The sequence below is a fragment of the Mustela erminea genome, chromosome 13 (assembly GCF_009829155.1).
Source record: "Mustela erminea isolate mMusErm1 chromosome 13, mMusErm1.Pri, whole genome shotgun sequence".
Taxonomy (NCBI): domain Eukaryota; kingdom Metazoa; phylum Chordata; class Mammalia; order Carnivora; family Mustelidae; genus Mustela; species Mustela erminea.
Genome location: NC_045626.1, coordinates 65788712 through 65803792, shown reverse-complemented (window position 1 = coordinate 65803792; position 15081 = coordinate 65788712). Strand labels below are relative to the sequence as shown.

Genomic DNA, 15081 nt, shown 5'->3' with positions numbered 1-15081 from the left:
ATTTCTTTGTGTCTTCCTCAATTTCTTTCATGAGTACTTTACAGTTTTCTGAGTATAGATTCTGTGTCTCTTTGGTGAGGTTTATTCCTAGGTATCTTATGGTTTTGGGTGCAATTGTAAATGGGATTGACTCCTTAATTTCTCTTTCTTCTGTCTTGCTGTTGGTGTAGAGAAATGCAACTGATTTCTGTGCATTGATTTTATATCCTGACACTTTACTGAATTTCTGTATAAGTTCTAGCAGTTTTGGAGTGGAGTCTTTTGGGTTTTCCACATATAGTATCATATCATCTGCGAACAGTGATAATTTGACTTCTTCTTTGCCGATTTGGATGCCTTTAATTTCCTTTTGTTGTCTGATTGCTGAGGCTAGGACCTCTAGTACTATGTTGAATAGCAGTGGTGATAATGGACATCCCTGCCGTGTTCCTGACCTTAGCGGAAAAGCTTTCAGTTTTTCTCCATTGAGAATGATATTTGCGGTGGGTTTTTCATAGATGCTTTGATGATATTGAGGTATGTGCCCTCTATCCCTACCCTTTGAAGAGTTTTGATCAGGAAGGGATGCTGTACTTTGTCAAATGCTTTTTCAGCATCTATTGAGAGTATCATATGGTTCTTGTTCTTTCTTTTATTGATGTGTTGTATCACATTGACTGATTTGCGGATGTTGAACCAACCTTGCAGCCCTGGAATAAATCCCACTTGGTCGTGGTGAATAATCTTTTTAATGTACTGTTGAATCCTATTGGCTAGTATTTTGTTGAGTATTTTTGCATCTGTGTTCATCAAGGATATCGGTCTATAGCTCTCTTTTTTGGTGGGATCCTTGTCTGGTTTTAGGATCAAGGTGATGCTGGCCTCATAAAATGAGTTTGGAAGTTTTCCTTCCATTTCTATTTTTTGGAACAGTTTCAGGAGAATAGGAATTAGTTCTTCTCTAAATGTTTGGTAGAATTCCCCCGGGAAGCCGTCTGGCCCTGGGCTTTTGTTTGTTTGGAGATTTTTAATGACTGTTTCAATCTCCTTACTGGTTATGGGTCTGTTCAGGCTTTCTATTTCTTCCTGGTTCAGTTGTGGTAGTTTATATGTTTCTAGGAATGCATCTATTTCTTCCAGATTGTCAAATTTATTGGCGTAGAGTTGCTCATAGTATGTTCTTATAATAGTTTGTATTTCTTTGGTGTTAGTTGTGATCTCTCCTCTTTCATTCATGATTTTATTTATTTGGGTCCTTTCTCTTTTCTTTTTGATAAGTCGGGCCAGGGGTTTATCAATTTTATTAATTCTTTCAAAGAACCAGCTCCTAGTTTCGTTGATTTGTTCTATTGTTTTTTTGGTTTCTATTTCATTGATTTCCGCTCTGATCTTTATGATTTCTCTTCTCCTGCTGGGCTTAGGGTTTCTTTCTTGTTCTTTCTCCAGCTCCTTTAGGTGTAGGGTTAGGTTGTGTACCTGAGACCTTTCTTGTTTCTTGAGAAAGGCTTGTACCGCTATATATTTTCCTCTCAGGACTGCCTTTGTTGTGTCCCACAGATTTTGAACCGTTGTATTTTCATTATCATTTGTTTCCATGATTTTTTTCAATTCTTCTTTAATTTCCCGGTTGACCCATTCATTCTTTAGAAGGATGCTGTTTAGTCTCCATGTATTTGGGTTCTTTCCAAACTTCCTTTTGTGGTTGAGTTCTAGCTTTAGAGCATTGTGGTCTGAAAATATGCAGGGAATGATCCCAATCTTTTGATACCGGTTGAGTCCTGATTTAGGACCGAGGATGTGATCTATTCTGGAGAATGTTCCATGTGCACTAGAGAAGAATGTGTATTCTGTTGCTTTGGGATGAAATATTCTGAATATATCTGTGATGTCCATCTGGTCCAGTGTGTCGTTTAAGGCCTTTATTTCCTTGCTGATCTTTTGCTTGGATGATCTGTCCATTTCAGTGAGGGGAGTGTTAAAGTCCCCTACTATTATTGTATTATTGTTGATGTGTTTCTTTGATTTTGTTATTAATTGGTTTATATAGTTGGCTGCTCCCACGTTGGGGGCATAGATATTTAAAATTGTTAAATCTTCTTGTTGGACAGACCCTTTGAGTATGATATAGTGTCCTTCCTCATCTCTTATTATAGTCTTTGGCTTAAAATCTAATTGATCTGATATAAGGATTGCCACTCCTGCTTTCTTCTGATGTCCATTAGCATGGTAAATTCTTTTCCACCCCCTCACTTTAAATCTGGAGGTGTCTTCAGGCTTAAAATGAGTTTCTTGGAGGCAACATATAGATGGGTTTTGTTTTTTTATCCATTCTGATACCCTGTGTCTTTTGACAGGGGCATTTAGCCCATTAACATTCAGGGTAACTATTGAGAGATATGAATTTAGTGCCATTGTATTGCCTGTAAGTTGACTGTTACTGTATATGGTCTCTGTTCCTTTCTGATCTACCACTTGTAGGCTCTCTCTTTGCTTAGAGGACCCCTTTCAAGATTTCCTGTAGAGCTGGTTTGGTATTTGCAAATTCTTTCAGTTTTTGTTTGTCCTGGAAGCTTTTAATCTCTCCTTCTATTTTCAATGATAGCCTAGCTGGATATAGTATTCTTGGCTGCATGTTTTTCTCGTTTAGTGCTCTGAAAATATCATGCCAGCTCTTTCTGGCCTGCCAGGTCTCTGTGGATAAGTCAGCTGCCAATCTAATATTTTTACCATTGTATGTTACAGACTTCTTTTCCCGGGCTGCTTTCAGGATTTTCTCTTTGTCACTGAGACTTGTAAATTTTACTATTAGGTGACAGGGTGTGGGACTATTCCTATTGATTTTGAGGGGCGTTCTCTGAACCTCCTGAATTTTGATGCTCGTTCCCTTTGCCATATTGGGGAAATTCTCCCCAATAATTCTCTCCAGTATACCTTCTGCTCCCCTCTCTCTTTCTTCTTCTTCTGGAATCCCAATTATTCTAATGTTGTTTCGTCTTATGGTGTCACTTATCTCTCGAATTCTCCCCTCGTGGTCCAGTAGCTGTTTGTCCCTCTTTTGCTCAGCTTCTTTATTCTCTGTCATTTGGTCTTCTATATCACTAATTCTTTCTTCTGCCTCATTTATCCTAGCAGTGAGAGCCTCCATTTTTGATTGCACTTCATTAATAGCTTTTTTTATTTCAACTTGGTTAGATTTTAGTTCTTTTATTTCTCCAGAAAGGGCTTTTATATCTCTCGAGGGGGTTTCTCTAATATCTTCCATGCCTTTTTCGAGCCCGGCTAGAACCTTGAGAATTGTCATTCTGAACTCTAGATCTGACATATTACCAATGTGTGTATTGATTAGGTCCCTAGCCTTCGGTACTGCCTCTTGTTCTTTTTTTTGTGTTGAATTTTTCCGTCTTGTCATTTTGTCCAGATAAGAGTATATGAAGGGGCAAGTAAAATACTAAAAGGGTGGCCACAACCCCAGGAAAAAATGCTTTAACCAAATTAGAAGAGATCCAAAATCGTGAGGGGGGAGAAAGGGGATAAAAAGAGGTTCAAAAAGGAAGAAAGAAAAAAAAAGAAAAAAGAAAAGAAAAGAATTTAAAAAAAAGGAAAACACCTAAGAAAAATGCAAAAAAGAAAAAATATATATATTAGATAAACTAGTAAAAACTCGTTAAAAAAGAAAAAGGTAACAGTTAAAAAAAAAAAATTTTACCCGAAGGCGAGAAAAAAAAAATAAAAAAAATGAAAAGAAAAAAAATTAAATTAACTGCAAGACTAAAAAAAAAATCACAGGGAAAAAGCCATGAGTTCCGTGCTTGGCTTTCTCCTCCTCTGGAATTCTGCTGCTCTCCTTGGTATTGAAACCGCACTCCTTGGTAGGTGAACTTGGTCTCGGCTGGATTTCTTGTTGATCTTCTGGGGGAGGGGCCTGTTGTAGTGATTCTCAAGTGTCTTTGCCCCAGGCGGAATGACACCGCCCTTACCCGGGGCCGGGGTGAGTAATCCGCTGGGGTTTGCTTTCAGGAGCTTTTGTTCCCTGAGCGCTTTCCGTAGAGTTCCGGAGGACGGGAATACAAATGGCGGCCTCCTGGTCTCCGGCCCGGAGGAGCCGAGAGCCCAGGGCCGCACTCCTCAGTGCGCCCTCAGAGAACAGCGCCCAGTTACTCCCGTCTGCCTGACCTCCGGCTGCGCTCCGAGCTCTCCGAGCCTGCGACCGGTTCAAGGTAACACCGAGCTGTGAGCTTACTGTCGGCTCTGTCTCTGTAGCCGGCTTTCCCGTTCCAATACCCGCAAGCTCTGCGACACTCAGACACCCCTGCTCCTTCTGTGACCCTGCGGGACCTGAGGCCACGCTGACCCCGCGTGGGCTTCTCCCCGGTTTAGCCTCTGGAGCGATGTCCCTCAGCGGAACAGACTTTTAAAAGTCCTGATTTTGTGCGCCGTTGCTCCGCCGCTTGCCAGGAGCCGGCCCCTCCCCCCGGGGTCTATCTTCCCGTCGCTTTGGATTCACTTCTCCGCCGGTCCTACCTTTCAGAAAGTGGTTGTTTTTCTGTTTCCAGAATTGCTGCTCTTCTTCTCTTCGATCTGCCGATGGATTTTCAGGTGTTTGCAATCTTTAGATAAGCTATCTAGCTGATCTCCGGCTAGCTGAAGCAGTCTCAGCCTGCTACTTCTCCGCCATCTTGACTCCTCCCCCAACAGGCTGTTTTTCTTTGGGAAACACGGACGGCAACACCATGAAGATCTGAACACTCTTCAAAACAGAACCTGGGAGGGCATAGACTGGAATAAAGGAGAGAGGGTGGTGACCAGAAGGTCTCAGTAGCTTTCGGATGAGGGGAGAGGGAGCATGGTGAGGGGTCGGTGCAGGGCGGCGATTGGAAGGGCAGGCTCTGGGACGTCTCCTGGATTAGAAACTTGACTTACTCATCACTGTCATGGCAAATGAGAAATGAGAAAACCATGTAATGTCTCAATGTTAGATTCTTCATTTAAAAGACTGGAGGAAAACTGTGCCTTGGTTTTTATTGTGTCTCATTCAGTGGAACCCGTACACACTCACAAAGGTTTAGCACCTACTGAGGGCTCAGAAGTAGTCATTTTTTTAAACTAGCAATACACATAGGGTGACATTCATCCCAGGACGCCCAGGGGAGCACTGTGGGTCTTGTTTTCAGAACCCAGTAAGTCCAAATCCCCTGGGTTGTGCTCAAGTGCAAAGGGTATGACTGATGCTTCCAATGATGATTGTTGTGTAACATCAACTCTCCACTTTAGAAACCCACACCTGCTCCTACTTCTGACCTCAGGAAATGACCAGAATGGAGCTCTTAAGCTCTGGGTGAGCTCAAACAAGAGCTCACACAGACCAATTAAAGAATGGAAAGTAGATTTGCATCTGATGCCCCTCCTTCCTTGAGCTGCAAAAACAGAAGATAAGATGGGAGTTTGAAGACTTCAGTCCTAGGAACACAGCCCCAGAGAGGAGTTCTACACAATTCCCCTCCACCATGGACTGGGTTTCCTTCTACCTTCTACCCTTTATTATCTCTACAGGTCAGGATTCTGCCTCTTTGACATTTCCCTCCAAGTACAGTGCCCAGGGAACACCGTCCAGTGTCCAGGACATTCAGCATCATGCTTGTGTTTTGTGTTTCCAGGTTTCTGTGCTCTGTCTGTGCTGACTCATCTGAATCTGCATCTGCCTCCCTGGGAGCCTCTGTCAAGCTCACCTGCACCCTGAGCAGGGAGCACAGCAATTACTATGTTCTCTGGTATCAACAGGAACCAGGGAAGGCCCCTCGGTATGTGATGAAGGTTAATAGTGACGGAAGCCACAGCAAGGGGGACGGGATCCCCAGTCGCTTCTCAGGATCCAGCTCTGGGGCTGACCACTATTAACCATCTCCGACATCCAGTCTGAGGATGAGGCTGAGTATCACTGCGGTGAGAGCCAATCAATCGATGTTCAATATGGTTAAGCCACAGTGATACACACAAAGGGGAAATGAGGCTAAAACCTCCCACTCTGTCTCTTCTCTTCCCCATGGGGACTCGGGGAGCTGTTGCATGCCCCTCTCCAGGACCTTGAAACCTTTAGCTCTGCCTGGAAACCCTGTCATCCTGCACAAAATCCCAAGACACCATTACAAAGAGACAGACACAGGGATGAACTTAGGTCTTTTTGACAACAGAATATGCTCTTTAATTTGCCATACTGCTGGGAAAGACAAGATCAGCCTAGACAGGAAAATGACCATGAGAGAGTAGCTGGTCTGAGATGACCCCATGAGCCATCAGACCCTGTGCATCCATAACAGGTCTCTGCTCAGGAAATGGACAGAGATCTCTGAGTTCTGCAGTTTACCAAGGTGGATGGTTGAGTGAATACCATCACGAGAAGTTCATTATGAAGCATAATAGGATGCTTGCCAGTGTTCAATGTTCAAAAGGAAACATTTGGTCCATGAGGGAGGTATGCCACAGAGTCTTAAGACCATAGTGGGTGCAGACCATGGTGGGGTCTAGTAAGAAAGCAGTATACATTTTAGGATGTATCTGCCAGGACCAACATAGAGCATGGCTGGGGTCGCTCCATCTGTACTCAGTTCTCAATTTTTGGTGCCAAAAATGAGTCCACATGCTGCCTATAGGACTTTTCCAGGTTCTTCCCAGAAACACAGCTACTGGTACAACAGCAAGGCATGGTGAAGGGGGTGCACCAAAGTGATAAATATATTGACTCCCCTGACTCTCAACCCTGTGAGTGATCCATCTCAAATGCATATAATGGGTGGGGGGCCAGCTTACTGGACATGTTGATCTCCTCCATAGATTTTCTGGTATCAGAAAAGCAGCATCTTCTGTGTTAACATTGAGCATCTGTATTCATCAAAGTAACCCTGCTCCCTGGGCATAGACCTGAGCAGAGTTGGGAGGAATTGTGATGCTGGATCCCAGAAACTCTGGTGTGGTCCCCTTAGTTAGTGATGCAGCTCTGAGATGGAAATTCCAGGGACTGCCCATAGCCTGGAAACTCCCACGAGGGTAGGAGGAGAGAAGGTGGCTATTTCTCTAGAGACAAAGTAGGCAAGGGTACAAGAGGAGCAGGAGGAGAGGTGAACAGCAGGTCTCAGACTTGCAGAGACTTCTTTCGAGTACATTGTGGGCTGAGTCACAGGGAATCACAGACTCATCTTACTCACTCCAGTAAAGGATTGTGTTCTACCAAGGGTTTGCAGAGTTTATGTCCCAAAAAAGGACTCCCACGGGTCCCTTTAGTGGGATTTTCCTCACCACATACATTGTAGTCCAGAGGATAGTAGGGAAATAATACCCAGAACCACACAATGAATCATCCCACCTCCAAAGGACCCACCTGGGACCTTCTGGTGTGGATGAGTTGGAAGAAAATAACCCAGTAGGCACGGACAGACAGACAGATGGACAGACAGTGAAAACAATGAGAGGGACCGGAAAAGGAAGGCAGAAAGGGGCATTGTCTCCTGTGCTGAGATGGTAACCAATCAGTGAGGGAGTGACAACTACAAAGAGTTGGTTAAAGGGGTCAAAGGATTCCATTCGTGGAAATTACTATTTGTCAAGTTCATAACAGGATCAGGGTCTCAGTAAGAGACCACTGGTCAGCTCTTGTCCTGTAGAAGTGAGTAAGGAAAGGGTCAAGAGTGAGTGTCTCCTCCTGCATTGTTCCTCAACAGTGATTTCTGGCTTCACGGAGTGCCAGGTGATCCTGAGGCCAGGAATGAACATTTTTGTCAGAAGTTCTGATGTAGCTTGTGGCCGTAGCAGAGTCCTCAGGAATAGAAATCCTTTAGTCCCATTGTCTCATTGGGGGAATCTCTTGGGCCTGATGAGCAACTTATTATTGAACACAGGGAGCACCTGAAACAGGTGATAAGGTCTAGCCAGGAGAGATGGAGGTGATGCCACTAGCACTGTGAGGAGAGCCCAGGCAGGCTGAGCCACGCGTGAGGGTGTGTTCAAGGAGATCCCCTTACCCCAGCGCCCCTACTCACTCTGCATCTCCCTTCCTTCCTCCCTTCCTTCCCCTCGCCCCACCCACTTCTCACTAGTTAACCAATGTTCTCACTTTCAATATCTTTCCCTGGAGACGTCTGGAATACACCACATGAGTCATATTCTACTCAATTCTTTATCTTCCAAGGTGTGTTCCTTTTTCATGTATCCTATCACATACGGATGCAAGATGTATCATCTTTATTCCTAAATACACAGGACTCTGGTGCCTTTGGGACATCAGGATTGTGTCAGTATCGACCCTTTTCAATGCACTACACTGAAACCTGCACTCCCCTTTCTGAAAGAAGATAGCGGGCTAGGCCCGGTACTTCAACCCTAAGACAAATACAGGAATCACACCTGTCCTGCCTCCTGCACCGTGTATGTGAACTGTCTGTGCTGGGCTGGGCAGGGCAGGGAGCACAGCTGCCTCTGGGAGGCTGGAAACCCTGATCCACAACCATTCTCAGGTGGCAGGTGCTATAGGGTGACCTGCAAGGGGACATTCCCTGGACTGAATCCTGCTCCACCAGCAGGGGACAGCAGAGCTTCAGCAGGGGCAGCAAGACAGATGTTGGGGCTGCCCAGGGTACCAGGCCTGGGGGTCAGCAGGGGTCCAGGGTTCAGTCCCCAGAGACTGTTGGGATGATCCATTCTATCTTCTCAGGCTGCAGGGACCTTATTCTGAGGGTCAGACACACAGAATATCGATGGGAGACCTGACACCCTGGGTGAGATATGCAAGTCCTCTTACTGTCCACCAGTGTTCCCAGGCACTGACTCCTCTGTGCTGGGCATGTCCAAGGACGACCTGACCACTCACCCTCAGCTCACCTTTCCCTCTTCTAGGCTGCAGCTCCTTGCTCGGGAGTAACTAAGGGAGGGAAAGCAGGGACCAGTGAGCCCCTGGTCCCTGGAAGGGGCATCAGCAACCTCCTTTTGAGACTGTCTCCAGAGAGAAATGGATGCTCCCTTCTCAGGGCGTAGCTCTGGTCCCCGAGTTGTCCTTGTACAATGACAGGATCTGCTTCCTGCAGGGACACTGTCTCAAGCCCATGTAATATCCAAACCCACACCGTGAATCATCCCACATCCAAGCCCACATGGGGCCTTCCAGTGTTAATGACTTGGAAGAAAATAACCCAGTAGGCATGGACAGACAGACAGATGGACAAACAGTGAAAACAATGAGGAAATGGAAAGGAAGGCAGATAAAGAGTAATCCCTCTTGTGCTGAGATGGTAACCAATCAATGAGGGAGTGACAACTACAAAGCATTGATTAAATGGGTCAGATGATTCCACTAGATCCAATTACTAACTGCCAATTAGTAATGGGCAGTAATCCCATGCCAGGTGGGAATGTGTGACCTCGGGGACCCACAAAAACTAGGAAGCTTCCAAAGATTTGTCATGCCCTTTACATGTTTACATGAACCCATGATGAAAATAATTGTGGTGGCCAATTTCTGCTCTCCTGTGGGATGAGGGCTGTCACAGGGATGAAAACAGCCTGTGTCAATACACGAGACATTGTGAGGAATCTCCAACAGCTGCTGGTTGGTTAACAAGTCAACTCCCAGGTAGAAAGGCATGCAGGAACCCCAGAATGAGAGTTTACCAATGTGATGACATGCCAAGCAGGGACCAGAGTGCAGTGGGGGCCAGACGGGAGATCAGAGGCATGAGGAGGTGGGTAATGAGGCCACAGGAGCACCGATCCTGAATCAGGGGTTGTCTGCATGCTCAGAGGGCCAGCTAACCCCATGGCCAGGACCCTGCAAGGCCCTGAGCCAGACCAGTGTAGACCTCAGGCACAGAGGTTTCAGACAGAGTCATAGAGTCAGATCCCAGGAATTTCATTATTGAAGCCAGACCTTGGAAACCGAGATAGATTTTCTCACTAAAAAGCTCCATGGAGGAAGCCAGGAGCTCCGGGGTTCCTCCTCAGCCACCCATTCTGACCTCACAAGTGAGTAATCCAGGCAGAAAGCATGGAGGAAATATATTTGCATAAATACTAGCAATCACTGCCCCATGGGCCTGGAGGGAATAAGAGAAGCCTGCTTGAGCCTGCCCTGCTGTGGGGTCTCTGGAGGCAGAGCTCTGGGCATCTCCACCATGGCCTGGACCCTTTTCCTGCTCCCCATCATCACTCTCTGCACAGGTGTGACACAGGCCCTACACACAAGCTCAGAGTTCATGGGACCTGAGCTGGGCCTGCTCCAAACTCTGAGCACAGCACCAACACTGATTCTATATTGGGTCCCTGGGAATGAGTCCCAGGACCTCACACCAACCTCTCCTATCCTGTGTTTTCAGGTTCCGTGGCCTCCAGTGGGCTGACACAGCTGCCCTCTATGTGGGTGATCCAGGGACAGATGGCTACAATCACCTGCTCTGGAGATGTACTGGGGAAAAGATATGCATATTGGTGCCAGCAGAATCCAAGACAAGCTCCTGTGCTTGTGATTAATACAAATAATGAGAGACCATTAGAGATCTCTGACCAGTTTTCAGCCTCTAAATCAGGAAGCATGGCCACCCTGACCATCAGCAGGACTTGAGATTAGGATGAGGCTGACTACTATTGTCAGTCCTATGACAGCTGTGGTAACGCTCACAGTGACACAGGCAGATGGGGAAGTGAGACAAAATCCACTTCCCAGACTACATTGCACTCTCCTCCAGCCCCAGAAGGAAAAGCACTGAGCAGGTCTGTTCCAGGCACCCAGGTCTGAGGCTTCCAGAGATCCTCCCCCACTCTGCTCTCAGGCAGTCCTGCACCCACTGGGTCAGGAGACCATTTACCTGGCTGCACCAGCTACTCTGCTCTCCGGGCCTGTGTGTGAATGTGGGACAGAGGGCTTCAGTGGAGGAAAGACAGAGGGAGCCTTTTGTCCAGTGCTCATGATCTCTGCATTTTCCTTGTGCTGTTGGCCACTCTTCACACAATGGACCAGGATTAGAGTCCAAATTTCCCAGAGAAGCTGGGCTCCTAAAACCCTGAAGCCATCAGTGGGAGCCACCTGAGCGGAGAGGATGGAAACAGTAGACAGAGGGGTCACCCACATCCCCTCCTCTGGGCTCACACACCCACCCACTACTGCCTGGAACCCCTGACAGCTCACAGGGGGGCTCCTCACGTGGAAGTGCTTTTGCTTCAGAAACCTGCCTTCCCAAGTTATGACCCTTCTCAGAGAGATTCAGGTAAATGATCACCAGCACCCTGAGGCCCTGCCTCAGGTTCAGATGTCCTGAATGGTGCCAGCTTGAGATCTCCCCGCAGGTAGGATGCCACACCTGATATCTCACTGCAGGCCCTTCTTCTTCTACTCGAGCTGAGCTCCCCAACTCCTTCCAGATTTCCTGCACATGGACTTCTCCTCCTCAGAGACTGCTTCCAGGATCAATGGAGGAGGGCGAACATGCCTGACAGGGTTCTCAGGGACCTGAGGAGACCACTGTGTACCCACAGAGCTGGGCTTTCTCACCCAAATCACCAACGTACTTGTCCAATCACCAGACAGATCAGATTGTTCCTTATACTTTTATACACTGAAAAAATATCCAGACACACTAGGTGTTCTGAGTTCTGACAGATAGTTGGACAGTCACATCCTTCTTGATGGTAAATGTGGATAATGGGGCAGTTGCCACTGCCTACAAAGTGGCCACAAGAAACAAAACCACCACAGGAGTGAGACACAGAATAGATTCTTCCTCACTTCTACCTTCCATATCTGGGCAAGAATCTCTCCTTACACCCATCCAGATATATGGACAGACAACAATTCTGTGAAATACAGCTCAGCCTGTCAACAGTGACACTTAAAACACCACAGATGATCCCTCATCCACAGAAAATCCACCCATGCCCCCCACACCACAGTCTCCAAATAAAGAGAATGTTGGCAGCCATGTCTCCACCTAACATGATAAAATATCCCGTGAACAGTTACAATCATGCTCACCCCTTTCCCACAAGAGGATAAAAGTGTATCATTGTCCACTAGTGATCTTTATGTTTGTCCCTGCCATTTGATAATCTATAACTTCAATAATGAGATGTAAAGCTAACTATTGTTAGCATCTGTGATGTTAGATGATGAAGGGATGAAACAGGGGAGTAGAACAGAAACATGTGATTAAAATATAACCAAACCTATTCATGTCAACATAAGGAAGAAACCTTTATTACTTTTATCTCATTTATTTCTACCACTACCCTGAGGTCAATATGGAGTCTAGAATTACCTTCTTCATTGTCCACTCCATATTCCCTTCTCTCAGCGAATACCTGATCTACTCATGATGTCCCCCATGACCAAACGTTCACTCTGGAAGGCTGGTCCATTATCAGACCTGCTGAATTGGACACTGCTGAATTGATGACTGTCGTCACGGTCCCGGGTATCCTAGGGGATCTCCTGAGTCCATACACTCCTGTTCACCCAGTTGTGTTGTAGACACACAACTGCACGATGACAGTCATTACAAAACACCCCAGACAGTGTCCCCTACTTTGAGTATCAGGAGGAGCCAGAGGTACCTAAGACACACTCTCCACAACCAGATCAGGGCAGTCACCCTCCCTTCCTCCCACTTGCCTCTGTTTTCCTGGGAAACTAGCCTCTCTGGGCAATCACGTTACCTGCTGCGAATTAAGGAAGCTTATACTGGTGTGAGAAACACTTGTTTTCAAATTAAATGATACAAAATATTGATGAGTTTAATTAATTAGGCAAACGCAGTGAGGTCTCAGTGAGCTAATCTTGGTGTTGGAGTTCCCTGTCTGCCTCTGTGGGTACACAAGGAAAAGTTTTCAGATGCTCTGTGAGCTGTGTCATGTGCAATTATATCCAAGTCTGAATTAGCTGATTCCCAATTCACCAAACCACAGGCAGGGGAGTTCAAAATCCTCCCATGCCAAGCTCTAGGAGATGTGAGTTATAATAAAAATTAACTCCAAAGTGATTAGCCCATGAATAAACAACCATCTGATAAATAAACATGCGCTGTACAACACGACCCTTTGCTATGGAGCCCACTGAATAAGACCAAGATTGGATGGACAAGGGGCACCTGGGTGGTTCAGTGGGTTAAAGCCTCTGCCTTCTGCTTGGGTCATGATCCCAGGGTCCTGGGATCCAGCCCTGCATCAGGTTCTCTGCTTGGCAGTGAGCCTGTTTCCCACCCACTCCCCCTCCCCGCCTGCCTCTCTGCCTACTTGTGATCTCTGTCTGTCAAATAAATAAAATATTAAAAAAAAAAGACTAGATGGACAAGAAAGCTGACCATTGTCCCCGGACATGTCACATTATCCACCTGATTATTACTACCATTTCTTTTTGAGGACACAGTATGATAGACACTGAGGTAAAATTCTGTCTCATTGTCTCTCATGTGTCTCCTGTAGAATTCGCCTCTGTCTCTACCACAGGTCCTCTTCATGCCTCCCCATCCCACCCCAACTGGACTAAATTCAGTCACTGCAAACCATCCTCAATTGGGTCTATCCCTGCACAGTGGGAGAACTCTCCCTTGGGACATAATCCTCCATCACCTCAATGACAGAATGATGAACAAATATTCTGAGAAAGTTCCACAGTCTAATGATATGGGAAGCATGGGATCACAGTGCCTCTGGGGAATGCAGAGGGGACACTGTGCAAGAAGACGAGAAAGGTAATGAGGCCACAGGACCACCCTCCCTGTATCAGCTGATGTCTGTAACACTCAGAGGGCCCTGTCCAGCCCAAAGGCGAGGCTCCTGAAGCACCACAGACTGAGCCAAGTACAGGTGGCCAGGAGGGTGGGCACAGGGAATATCATGTGGTCTTGTGTTCGCTTTATCTCTCTCTCTCTCTGACAATTAAATCAATAAATAGAATCCTTAAAAAAAAAAAAAAAAAGAACGCCCCACAGTATATGAAATGACACTAAAACGTAAGCAAACTTACAGGAATATTCCCACCAATTCTGCTCCACAACATGGGACATGAAACATTCTCAGGGAGCAGGTACAAACTCTAGGAAGATGAATCGAGCCAGAAAAGTAATTAAGATGGAACGTTTTCTTGACTATAGTTTTCACACAAAAGAAAAGAATATTCACAGAGCATATGGCACGAGAATAACTAACAGAAATATCCTCACATGTCCCTTCTCACTCGAGCCTTTAGGATTTTCAAACACACAGTGACAAGAGTTCCCCTATGGAGCCCAGAGGCGAGCACCTCTCCACATGAACCAGATCTGTGAAGCCCACACAGAAGCAGAGATTCTCTCCAGAAGCCTAAAAAGGAGCATTCTCATGGGGACCAGGGAGGGCATGAGAGAGGTTTGGGGCAGCCAGGCTAAGTAGCAGAACAGTTAGGCAGAAATCTAAGGTCCCGACCATGGCCTGGACCCCTCCAAGATGCCCCCTCCTCCCCTCCTCACTCTTTCCCCCTCCTCATACACCCAGGTCCTATCCCCAAGCACTGACACAAGCTCAGCCCCCACAGGACTCTGCCCATGACCCTGGCCCTGAGCTCTGCCTAGGGGATTCTGCAGGGGTGGGGCCCTAGAGAATGAGTCCCACAGGCTCCTGAAGCTGCACAACTAATGGTCCCATATACTAAACAGCTGTCCCCAGTTGTGTGGCCATGAGACCCCATTATTCCCAACTACTCAGAGAGAGAAGAGAAAGCAATAATACAGAGCAGAGTCAGCAGGCCCCAACCAGGCCGCAGCACAGCCAAATGGCCTCCAGCATCCCCACAGATTCTCCAGCCTTAACCTGAGACATGACCCCACTGACTCTCCCCATGCACAGGTTGAGGGGGCTCCTTTAGAGACCAGCCAGTTTGGGGATGGCAGTGACTCCTGGGATGCAAGCCCTGCAGCCAGGCCTGGCCTCAGACTCCTGCCTGCACTGGTCAAGCTCTGCCCCACAGAGCCCAGGGTCTGAATCCAGCACACCTGAACTCCACTCCTGGACTCACTCCCACTTCTCTTTCCTGGGAAGCTAGCCTCTCTAGGCATTAGCTTTAGCGTCTGTGAATGCAGAAGCTTACACTCAAGT

At 46.7% G+C, this 15081-nt stretch overlaps 4 protein-coding genes, 1 pseudogene and 1 gene segment (V, D, J or C); all 6 read left to right on the top strand.

Annotated features, from left to right (window-relative positions):
• Positions 1 to 15081, top strand: part of LOC116571642 (immunoglobulin lambda-1 light chain-like) — a 487065-nt gene that overhangs the window by 258264 nt on the left and 213720 nt on the right. The window lies entirely within an intron of this gene.
• The window catches only part of LOC116571641 (immunoglobulin lambda-1 light chain-like), a 1068967-nt gene that overhangs the window by 848129 nt on the left and 205757 nt on the right, over positions 1 to 15081 (top strand). The window lies entirely within an intron of this gene.
• The window catches only part of LOC116571643 (immunoglobulin lambda-1 light chain-like), a 569629-nt gene that overhangs the window by 352925 nt on the left and 201623 nt on the right, over positions 1 to 15081 (top strand). The gene's annotated exons all lie outside the window — the stretch shown is intronic.
• The window catches only part of LOC116571639, a 248716-nt gene that overhangs the window by 51403 nt on the left and 182232 nt on the right, over positions 1 to 15081 (top strand).
• LOC116571638 (immunoglobulin lambda-1 light chain-like) overlaps positions 1 to 15081 on the top strand; it is a 1139351-nt gene that overhangs the window by 947359 nt on the left and 176911 nt on the right. The window lies entirely within an intron of this gene.
• On the top strand, positions 5484 to 5954 carry LOC116571648 (annotated as a pseudogene).